Here is a 12463-nt window from a genome sequence, read left to right as displayed (position 1 = left end):
CCCATTCTTGTAGCACTGTCAGCCCACGGTTTGCATAGGTCCCTAAGAGAGCCCTCGGGTCTGCCCCCAGCTGTTTGTTTGCTGTTATTTGGATTTTAGGAGCATTAGCAACTAAGACCATATTGCTCCTGGGATATGCGGTGGTCATTCCCTGACCTTTCCGCATCCTCCGTGTTTGGTGGTCACGGGCTCGAACCCCGGTCTAATCAAGAAGCATGTGCTACGCACTGCTGCTCCTGCCCACCTGGCTGCGGAGGCGCCCTGCCCTCAGCATCAAGATCAGGTCATCCGCATATGCTTGTGATTGGACTTCTTCAAGGTCGATGTTCAAAAAGTCATCCAGTACATAGTTCCAGAGCAGGGGCCCTAGAATGAAACCTTGCGGGCAGCCTCGGTATGTCTTGAAACGTGACTGTAGGGGTCTTCACCATGATGTTTCTACCTGAATGATAGCTACTGATGCAGTTATATAGGTTCTCCGGGATGTTGGCTCGTATGAGTCGGCCCAGGACACTCGGCCACCATAAGGCGTCGAATGCTCCGGCGAAGTCCACGGATATTGCCAAGAAGTATTTATTGTTGCAATAATATTTCCCAGTGCATCAACAAACAAATTATGATGTTAGGGTCCCCTGTAAATGATTACATCTACCCATATTTATTTTTTCTGTAAATTTCTTCCGTTCTCTGGTCGATTTGCCTGTTTGCTGGACAAAAAAACCCCAGTTTCTCTTGGAAAAAAACCTTGCTATCTATGCCTGAGACCGACTAACTCAGCCACGGAGTGAAAAAAGCCCACTAAAGTTCCTCGCGTCATCGACGGGATTCGAACCAGAGCCTTTTTCACCCGGTGTGGGGAGGACAGTGACGATACGACTGTGCTACGCGCGCAGACTTTAACAGTCGATTTTCCTGGCTTGAAACCAAATTGGTTTGAAGCAGCCAGCCCTGCGGTTTCGTAGTGGATTTCTAATCTCTGGCGAACGAGCTGCTCAAACACTTTGCACAGGACGGACGACAGAGCAATAGGCCTAGAGTGTTCTGGTGGTTTGGTTGGATTCTTGAGTATTAAGCGGACTAATGCAGTTTTCCAATCTGTTGGGAAGGCCCCCACGTTTCAAACAGTGTTTATAGAGGTTTAGAATGAGATCAGATTCATACTCAATGACTTTTTTGGCAATTTCAGGCTCAATTAGGTCTTTTCCGGGAGATTTGTTATTCCTAATTTTGTAGGCTGCAGCAGTGAACTCCTGTATAGCGAAGGGTGGTTCTACCACTGTGGTGTGATACAGGGCATTTTCCCTCTCCAGTTGAAGTTGTTCGGTGGTGCGATCCAGGTATAGTTGCTTAAAGATGCATTAAATTAAGTATTTATTGAGTATTCAATTAATTAGGTAAAAAAGGTATTCAATTAATATACCAATGGATTAAAAGTCATGGACTAGATGTTAATATTGATAAATGTCATATCATTACCATTTCAGATCCTCATAAACATTTGTCATCTGTTACAATTAAACTTTAGAATCTTTGCATATTAATAGAATTCATGAAATAAAATATTTAGGAATTTTAAGGACTAGTAATGGATCTTGCACAACTCATATTAATAAAGTAACTGTCAGAGCCTGTAATTTACTTGGCTTAATCAAAAGGGCTTGTTTTGGCTTTGTTGGCCCTGATATCCCAAAACTTGCTTATACATCATATGCTCGTCCAATTCTGTAGTACGCAACACAAGTGTGGACCCCTTTTGGTGTAAATAATATTAATACGCTCGAAAGGATTCAAAAATCTCTCATCAGATTCTTAGTTTATAAATCAGATTTAGACTCTTATGTTTAAATATAAAGATTGGTGTAAAATTTTTAACCTTCCCATGTTAAGTGTTAGAAGGAATATGTTTGACTGCTTCCTTCTACATTCGATTGTTCAAGGCAAAATATACGCTCCGTTGCTACTCTCGTGTATTAACTTCAATTGTCCACCTAGGCCTTTGAGGGAACATAAATTATTTCACATCTCCAAATTTAGGACAAATCATCTCAAATTTGAATTTCTCAATAGAATAGCTGCATTGTTAAATGAAAATAAAATTGATATTTTTATTAATAAAACTACAAAAACTTGTTTCAACTGAAGAAGGTTGTCTAACCAACCGAAAGCTTTGTATGTTTCTATGTATATTTATTAAACCTGTTACAATTCGTTCTGAGAAAGCCGTAATTTATTTTCCAAAGTATGAATCCGGAGCGCATAGGCCTTTTTAACCACAATAAAACTACTGTTAAAAATGAATATCACAAACTGTTGTTTTAGCCCATTCATGTTTTGTATTAATTCTTTATATTTTACCTTTACTGAAGTTTATTTGTGTTACTTTTATTTTTATATGTTATTATTATATTTCAAACTAACTGTTTTTCACAAATGTAAGGCTTATTGCTGTTTGTTGTGATTTAAAAAAAAAAAAAAAAATGACATCCAAGATATTACGGATGGAGTCCTGCCACGTCGTTATCACTTATCCTTCAGCTGTCTTCGTGGAGGTGGCAGAGAGGTGTTTTACTGAGGCTGAAGTAGGTCAGTTTTTGGCGGATGGCGCCGTGGCCAGTGAGCAGATAGGTGAGTAGTAATCCTGGTGATAGCCAGTGTGGGTATTTTGGGTAGATGACCTGAACCTGTGATATGAATTTCCGGGTTACTGAGCCCTTTGGAGAGTTCTCCCAGCGTGTTTGCCAGTTTTTCTGTAGGTGTATAGTTCGCACATTTTTCTCTGTTTTCATTTCGTTTGTCAGGTCTATTGTAAAATTTTGGCATATTGCAGTTTTGCTCTTGGAGAGGTGGCGGAGGAGAATGCAGCAGACTATTTCCAGGTCCAAGGGAAGGGCGCCCATGAGTGCTTGAAGTGCATGGGTGCTTACCATGTTACAAGCTCTGGAGATGGTAAGCAGTATGTGGCGTTGTGTTGCTTCAAGCCTTCGTCTGTTTGTTGCTGTAGTTGCTTTGTGGTACCATGTCTCGCTGCATATAAGACAATTTGAAAGTGTCTGCAATTCTGCCCAGACACGATAGGAGGGAGTATATGATGAGAGCCTTGTCGATCAATTCGCCCCTGGAAAGATTGTGCAAGGCTCAAGGGGTAGAATTTTTTTCAGCCTGGACTGTACTTGTTAACAGGAGAGATTGCTTCTACAGGCATGGGATACACTTAAATAGAAAGGGTGCAAGAATATTTGCTGATGCTATCGAGGCAGTGTTAGGTGGGTCGGAAAACTGCTAGCTTGGGGGGAGACAAAGACTAATAGATTAACAGTAGCCACTGGCAGAGGTGAAAGAGATTCTTGCACTGCTTCTATTGGAATGAGCAGAAGCCTGAAAAAAAAGATGCAGGATATTTCAGAGACTGCTGGAAGTCATTGCGGTACAAGTAAACACATGGGTTGTGTTAGGGTAGCAAAGAATAGAAACAGGTGCATGTATACTTGCGTGTACACCAATGCTAGGAGTTTAGTAAATTGATTTGAGGTATTGCTCAAAACATCAAAGGCAGATATTGTTGGGATATCAGAGACGTCGTGTCACACAGATATAAGGAATGCAGAACTGGAATTTGGGGAGTACAACGCATAACCCCTCCTTATACAACGTATAAGGAGGAGTTATGCTATTAGTTAAGAAACATAAAATCCAAGGAAGTGAAGCCAGTCGACATCGATGGACAGGGCAGTGTCGAGTCAGTTTGGTGTGACATAAGCATAGGTAAATCAAAATTGAGAGTAGGAGTGTGCTATAGACCTAATGACTCTGATGAGTATAATAAGATACTGTACAGGGGAAATAGAATGGGCCAGTAAATCAGAGAGTCTTATAATGGGGGATTTTAATTTCCCAGATATTGACTGGAATTTGTGGGTTGGTCACTCACACACTAGCAAGGCTTTTGTGGATTTATTGGATGATTGTTTTCTACACCAGCATGTTCGGGAGGCAACTAGAGGGAGTAATACTCTTGATCTGATTATCAGTAGTGATTCTTTATGCATTAAGAATCTGCAGATAAAGGAAACACTAGGTGGCAGTGATCACAGTGTGCTGAAGTGTGATTTACTCAAGGAGGTAACTACCATCAGAGGTAAAGGGAAGGGTTTTTGCTTTCGTTAAGGCGACTATGATGGTCTGAGACAGTATTTAAATTCTATACAGTGGGACCAACTGATGATGTTACCAACAGCAAATTCAAAATGGGAAGCATTCAAGGAACTAATCTTGGAAGCTACCAGGCTTTACATACCAACCAAGAAATATTGTTCAAGGCTCAGGCCTAAATTGTTGTCAGATGAACTAATGAGACATATGGCAGTGAAGAAAAATGCATGGGATACATACAAATTAATGGGTGACATGGAAGCCTATGATAGATATAAGTTGGTCTGTAACCAAGTCACAAAGGAGATTAGGCAGGCAAAGGCAGATTATGAGAAATCCTTGGCAAAGGATGCAAAGAAAAACAGAAAAGAGTTCTTTACCTATTTAAACTCAAGAAGGAAAGGGATGAATCAGATTGGTCCACTGGATGTTGATGATTCAACAGTTGAGGATCCTGCTCATGTGGCTAACAATCTAAACGAGTATTTTGCATCTACATTCACACATGACGAGTTATTCAGGAAGGGGAATGCCGTAGGTGAAGTAAACATTGGCAGTGAGCTAGATGATTTTCTAATAACTGAGAGGAAAGTGGAGGAGAAATTGTTGAGGATGAACATAAAAAAGCACCTGGGGTGGATGGGATCTATCCAGTTATATTAAAGGAGGCAGCAAAGGAAGTAAGCAAACCCTTAGCCATAATTATGAGAGCTTCTTTGGACTCAGGGGAGGTACCCATAGACTGGAGATGTGCAAATGTAACTCCAATTCACAAAGGAGGATCAAAGGCTGACACAAGTAATTATAGACCTGTTAGTTTAACTTCAGTTCCAGGAAAATTAATGGAGGCACTAGTTAAAGAAGCACTGCAGGATCATCTAGACAAGAATTCAGTTATAGCTCAGACACAGCATGGTTTTGTTAAGGGCAGGTCTTGTCTGACAAATTTGATCGGATACTGTGATGTAATCACAAAAGAACTGGATGCAGGGAATAACTTTGATATTATATATTTGGATCTTAGAAAGGCTTTTGATACTGTTGCACATGGAAGACTGCTGCACAAATTGGAGCAGTGTGGCATTGGAGGCAAATTGCTGCTATGGATAAAGGGATGGTTGAGTGGCAGAAGACAGAGTGGTAATCAATGGACACTGCTCAACGTGGACTAATGTTATTAGTGGAGTTCCTCAGGGTTCAGTGTTGGATCCATTGTTGTTTTCTGTATTTATAAATGATATTGATGATGGTATATCAAGCTTAATGTCCAAGTTTGCAGACGATACGAAGATTGGCAGGGTTGTTAATGACAATACTGATGCTATGCTGCTGCAACATGATCTGGAAAGGTTGAGCAGATGGGCTGAGAGGTGGCAAATGAAGTTTAACATTGACAAATGTAAAGTACTACATATGGGAAACAGTAACAACAGATCAACGTATCAACTCTGTGGTACTACGCTGACAGTGGTAGAGAATGAAAAGGACCTGGGGTAATTGTGCAGGCAGATATGAAGTTCTCTGAGCAGTGCAGACGAGCTGCAAGAGTAGCTCATGGTGTCTTGTCAATGATATACAGGAATTTTTCTAGCAGGGGCAGGGATGTGATTATTCCCTTGTATAATGCATTGGTCAGGCCACACCTTGAGTACTGTATACAGGTCTGGAGTCCTCATTTCGAGAAGGATGTAGAGCTGCTGGAACGAGTACAGAGAAGGGCAACAAGATTAGTGAATGGAACAAAGGGTTGCTCTTACGAAGAAAGGCTTAAGTTTTGCAAATTACAGAGTCTGGAGACTAGGCATCGGCGAGGTGATCTGATAGAGGTGTATAAGGCTTTGAATGGCTTGAGCATGCTCAATGCCGATGGGATTCTTCCTCTTGCTCAGAATAATCACCTGAGAGGGCATAAATTCAAATTGAGGAAGGACGGATGTCGGATAGATGTGCGGAAATTTGCCTTTAGCCAGTGGGCAGTTGGTTTGTGGAATAGACTTCCATCACTTGTTGAAGTTGATAGCCTAAACAAATTTAAGGCTCAGCTGGACAGGTATTTCGAACAAACGGAGGGGTGAAATGGGAGTAGTGGTTGTGTTTTTTTTTTTGGCTGATGCTGAATAAGCTTGCTTTCTTGCATCATATGCGTATGCTAATTGGTAGAAAGACAACTTCGTGGTAGAGGATTTTCTTTCCTAGGCCCCATTCTTTATGGGCGACTCTTGCAAAGAGAGATGAGTACTTCCTGATTTTGTTGCGTATATAGTTGATATGGAGAGTGAAAGATAGGTGCATGTCTAAGATGATGCCAAGGTGTTTCAGCTCAGTTTTTAGCTTCATCGTGGTGCCCTGTACTTTTATTTGTGGAGGTCTCCTGATGTCCAGGGTCCCTCGAAGTAATATTTAGTGTTTTGGTTAGGGATATTGTTAAATGATTTTGGTTTGCCTCTTTTTGCAAGGTGGCAAGTGCCCGGTTTGCGGTGGTTTCAAGCTGGGACCTGTTGTCTTCAGCGAGTATCAGAATAAGGTCGTCGGCATACGCTTGGGACTTTTCGTCCCCAAGGTCTAGATTCAGGAAGCCATCCAGGACCACCTTTCATAGGAACGGGTCCAGGACGGAGCCTTTTGGGCATCCTCTGTGGACTGGTCTGGATACGGAGCTGTACGGGGTTTCTACTCTGACTGACCTGTTTGTGAGGTAGGTGTTGATGCACTTATAAAGGTTAGTTGGCAGGTTAGCCTCCCGTAGTCTACCGAGGACACTTGGCCACCATAGGGTATCAAAAGCCGGCAAAATCGACCGCGATGACGAGGAAATATTTCCTGTTTGTTGTTGTAGCAGTTCCGATGATGTTTTCTAGTGCATCCGTTGCTGAGTATCCCGTGGGAAAGCCGAACTGATTTGTTGATTGTAATCCTGACTTTTCTTAGCATTTCTCGATTCTGTTTTTGCTTGGGAGATCCTGTGGTTTAGTTGGGTTTTTGAGTACCAGTCGAAGTTACTTCCCCCTCCAGTCGAGGGGGAAGTAACCATCTTTTAAACATTTATTATATAAGCTTAGCAGTTGGTCCGGGATGATCTCAGTTATCTTTTTGATGATTCCACTTTCTATGAGGTCTGCGCCAGATCTGCATTGTCCAATTCATCTCTTGTGAATGGTTCTTCTTCCTACTCTGTGGTGTACATGCGGTTTTGGTGGCAGAGCAGTGGCTGGGTCTAGATGCCCTGGGAAGATGGCATCCAGGATATTATTTGTGGATTCTTGCCATGTGGTTGTATGTTCTCCTTGTGGTTTTTTAGTTGCACAGATGATTTCCCCTCTTGGGAGCCTGTTTGTGGCTACACGGAATACCCCCCCCCCATGCATCGTCGTTTCCTGTTGTGGTGACCAGATGTTCCCACGTCCGTTGTTTTCGCTCCTGGATCTTGGCTGTGTATCTATTTCTTGCTGTGTGGCATAGTTCATGCATTTGTTCCACTTTGGCAGCAGGCCAATTTCTCCTGGCGCGTTGGAAGTTTTTCTTGAGGTATTTGCCTCCTTCCTGAGTTTCTGGAACCCTGGGGACATCTCCTGGAGACAGTTTCTTCTTTCTAATTGTCTTATCGGCTGCTTCTGTGACCAGCTTAGTTATTGCTCTTTGGTGCTGGTCCGGATTTAGTCCCTCTGTCTCAACCATGGGGGCAGTCATCCGCAGTGTTTCTTAGAGAAGAGGCCAATCCTCCAATGGCATATCTGCTTTATTTTTGCTTGGGGATTATTTCTCTAGTTGTGCGATTTAGCTGGAAGGCGATCGTTCTGTGGTCTGAAGTTGTTATCTAGTTTTCAGTAACAGTCCAATTTGTAGTATGGTCTGCGATGGTTCTAGTGGCTAGGGAGATGTTTATTGTGGCTTCACACAATGTGCTGGAGAAGGTCGGTAGGTTAATAGACTGGTTTAAGATAGCGTAACAGCTATTTGCAGGGAAGTCCTCCAGGCACTGTCCATTGTTTACACCTAGTCATCCAGGAGTTTCGCTGTGCCAGGCTGGTGAACGGCAGTTTACATCCGCTCCTATGATTATTTTTCCGTTTGGGAAGTCTGCGTGCATACTCTGCAAGTAATTTATGGTTGGCAGGATGTCGGCTCCCGGCCTGCTGTAAAGTGAGATGGCAGAGAATTCACCAAGGGTTGTGATGACGTGGGCGCACACCGCTCAAGGGGGGTAGTAGTTTGTGAGTTTTGTTACCGTATAGTTTGGATTCCGTATTAATATTGCTGCCGAGGGCGTGTCTCCATCTATTTGGACTATTTTCGGTATGAGTAGGATGTCCACATTTTTTCGTCAGCTTTCTTGGTTAGCTGTGCAGAACCACCTTTGGGCATTTAGTTGGGCGAAATGTACTCTGTTGTTATTATATTGTTTAAGGCGTGCTGCCATAGTCTAGTCTTAGTTGGTATCTTCTTTTGGCCTTAATGTAGACAGGACACTTGTTGTCTCTAATCGAGTGGTCTGCCTGTAGTTGTTGTGACTTGCAGTTTGCACAAGTCGGGAGTTCCTCTTTTTTAGGACAATGCGTGTTGTGTTCGTGGCCCTTTTCGGCGCAGTGGCCACGAGTGGGGATAGTTTGGGCACAGGTGTGCGTCGTGTGTCCAAAGCGGGCACATCTGAAGCATTTTGGGGCAGTCGCATGTTCGTTGTAGTGGTGACTTCCCCAGTTTGTGAAAACTCCATTTTGCTGGTTTATAGTTCCCCATGCAGCATGCGGGAGCACAACCACCCAGTTGGTACCGTTTCCAGATTTGGACCTTGTCTGGTATCTCGGTGTTACCAGTGTCGCTGGGTCTCCTTTCGGATGATCCTGTTGCAAGTTTCTTGCGTAAAATTCAGCTCGTAATGTCTCTGGTGTCAATTCCTTATCTGTGTTAAAGATGATTATGCTGTGTCCTCTCTTTTTAGGGGGCGCAGCTCCAGTCCTGTGGTTTGTATCTTGGAATTTGCAGTTATCCGATGGGCATCTACTTTTGTTTGGGTTTCGATAATAACGCATGTATTTCTTATTTTTCGAACAGATTTGATCTTTGCTGTCTTGAAGTCAACTGCAAGTTTTGTAATTGCTGTGTTTTTCACAGCTTCACTTGTTGCATGTTCATCCGTTGATGGTGGTCGAAGGATTACCAGGTGTGGAGTAGGCAGGAGTGTTTTACGCTTGGTGGCTGTTTGGGTTTGTATGGCTGGTGGTTCCTTTGCGTTAGGCCTTAGCGCTTCTGAGTATGTCGGGGCGCGCTGTGGCTTGTCTTGCCCCACATTCAATGTAGGCCTGCAGCCGTGTGGCAGCTCTCTCGTTTTCCATGTGGGTGTTATGCAGGATTGTTTCCATCTTGTGGAAGATGGTGACTATCTGCGATCTCAAACCTGTGGATATCCTATTTGCGTTCTCTTTGAAGATGGTTTCTAGAGCCGTTTTCAGGAAGAGTGTCTTCTCGTAGACGGAGCCCTCTGATATGGCGTGGTCCAGGGATGGTTCTTGAAGTTTATCATCGCTTATTTTTTTTTTTGCGTTGAGTTTGCTTCTGGCTGTTCCTTTGTTTCAGATTATGATCGTGTTTCCCGTTCCAACCTGGAGACCAGTCACCCGCGGCCTCTCCGCCTAGTCGGGGTCCTCCATCTCCTCTGGATGGTCGATGATGATGGGTTAGTCATTTTGTCTTTCAGTCGGGGGATCCTCATGCTTATCCATTTTCCCATTCATATCTGGACGCCGGATAATCGGGACGTTCGCATTACCGCGTTCGGTATATTATAAGAAGATAGATAGTTTAAAATGATGGCGTTTGATGCCAGTCACATGTTTGTGAGTGTATTTGGAGGCACACAGTAGGCATTAGAAGTTTTGGGGGTGTACCCCACAACACTTTGGGGGATGAAACTTGATTTAAAAATTCTCCTAGAAAGACGGGACTACTTTCCCGGGGGGGGGGATATTCAGTGACGGTGAGGACATTTACGACATTAAAGGTTATGGTAAGAACACAGGTACAAAGATAGCTTCTCTCCATGGACAGTTTATGATAGGGGGGAACACACCTAAACACATGTTTCCTTAGTAAAAAGCTCGCTAAAGGCACAGTTTAGCGAGCTTTTTCAATGGAGCACTGTATCTGCTCAATTTCACTAGTTTGGGCACCTCCCCAGTCAAGGTGTCAGGTGGAAACGCGGCCGACCTGTATATCGGCAGCCTCTCTATAGCCCTGCTGTCAGCCACGTGGTGACCATGCGGTCTGACAACAAATGATATAGATAAAAAACGCTTCAACCTGACCAAATTCCCAGTAAGTTGACAAAGTTTCTCACCAGTGGATTCCTTTGATCTTTATATTCTTGTGAGTGCACCTTTTAATTGGTGGAGAATATTTAAACACATTATTTTAACCAAAAATCACGGAGCTGAAATAAAGCACGTCCGCACGGTAAGACAGCCATATATTACATATTACATACTACCTTTTGAAGTATTGTATGTTTATATTTGTTTATTTTATTAAATTGTAGAAGATCCATGAAGTAAGTGTTATATTTGAAATGTGGAACGAAAACTGCATCTCATTCAGAGAAGAGGCAAATACGGCATCAAAGAAGTCCAAAGAAGAGGCAAATACGGCATCAATCCAAATACCAAGATGGCTGAAAGTCTTCCATTCAAAAATAAATGCATTCTTCAATGAATCCATGAGGAAATTCCATGCAGCTATTCAGTAAATTTTCCTGTATTTTCAAAAACATAGCCCTTCTCATCAAGAGCTCTCATTATTTTAGCTATGTTTCTACAATCATCAATTCCACTGTGCAGCTTTCCAACATGTACAAGTTGAAAGGTTTGCAAAATTGCAAAGAGCCCTTTAGGCCATGTACCAGTAATATTTGAGACACCCTTTTTAATGTTTATCCAAGAAGCTCTTTGTGAATCTGTGGTTGAACATACTTGTGAAACGCTGTATTTATATCGAATGTCTTCCCACTAACTTTTAAAACAGCAAATTCTATTATTTCTTGTGGCCTAGGAACTTCAAACTTATTACAGGTTGCCTCAAAGTCCAAAACAAGAAAATAATCATATTTCTGTTTAGTAAATGTTCTTAGATTTGTAAGTGTTACAGAGCTCATAGTGTTTGCGAAAAAAACCGAATGTACAGTTAAAATTTTCAAAGAACATATAGGCGTCGTGGTACACGTAAAAGTGCCCAGCACATAGAACTGGACCCAGGGTATCCCAGCAGAACATCGCCCAAAGCATGATATTACCGCCACCGGCTTGTTTTCGTCCCACTGTGCATCCAGGCACCATCACTTGCCCAGGTAAACAACGCACACGTACCGGGCCGTCCACATGGTGCAACAGGAAACGTGATTCATTGGACCAGACGACCTTCTTCCAATCACTCAACGTCCAGTTTCGATGCTCGCGTGCTCATTGTAGGCGCTGTCGTCGGTGAATCTTGGTTAGCATGGGCATTCGGAGCAGCCTGCGGCTATGGAGCCCCATTTTCAGCAAGGTTCGATGTACTGTGTGCTGTGACACATTACTCCCGTCACCAGCATTCCAATTACCGGCGAGTTACGCGACAGTCGCCCTTCTGTTGCCACGTGCCATCCGGGAGAGCCTTCACTCACCTGGAGTATCGATGAGCCATGGTCGTCCAACACCTCGCCGGCGGTTCGTGGGTTTTTCTCTCCTCGGACCACTTTCGGTAGGTACTAACCACACTGTCCGTGAGCATCCCACCAGCTGTGCCGTTTCGGATATGCTCTGACCCAGTCGTCTGCCCATTACAATTTGGCCTTTGTCAAGCTCGCTTAAGTCGGCTGCCTTTCCCATCTGAAGAACAAGAGTAACACTGATTAATGGAGCTTAGTATCAGGTGTTATTTATACCGTGTCCCGACCCGTGCACGCGCCGTAGTTCACCTGCATTTGCTTAACGACTCGCTGGTAATAATGTTTTGGCTCATCGGTGTACTTCTGTAAATTGCCTGTGTTCTGTGGTCGTTTTTCTGTTTGCTGGACCGAAAAATCCGAGTTTCCGGGAGAAAAAACCATGGACCCTCCCCTTAGACTGACTGCCTCAGTCACATTGTGAAAAGGCCCATAAATTCCTCACGTCATCGACGGGATTCGAACTTAGGTCTTTTCCGTTGTTGGGGAAAGGCGATTCTATCAAGTGTGCTACCCACGAGGGCAAGACCGCAGTAGCGTCCTTGCAGAAATAAATTGGTGACTTTTTTTTTATAAATTTGTAGCTTACATTACATGAAATTTATAGTAAGAATAAAATAGTTG

The 12463-nt window shown here is 43.2% G+C and overlaps 1 pseudogene; it reads right to left on the bottom strand.

Moving 5' to 3' along the window:
* Positions 1-10870: 10870 nt before the first annotated feature.
* LOC150091485 (ERI1 exoribonuclease 3 pseudogene) lies at positions 10871-11290 on the bottom strand (annotated as a pseudogene).
* Positions 11291-12463: the final 1173 nt, after the last annotated feature.

The sequence above is a fragment of the Mastigoproctus giganteus genome, chromosome 1 (genome assembly GCF_048544385.1).
Source record: "Mastigoproctus giganteus isolate SK-2022 chromosome 1, ASM4854438v1, whole genome shotgun sequence".
In the NCBI taxonomy this organism is placed as follows: domain Eukaryota; kingdom Metazoa; phylum Arthropoda; class Arachnida; order Uropygi; family Thelyphonidae; genus Mastigoproctus; species Mastigoproctus giganteus.
This window is presented reverse-complemented; position numbering and strand designations above follow the sequence as displayed.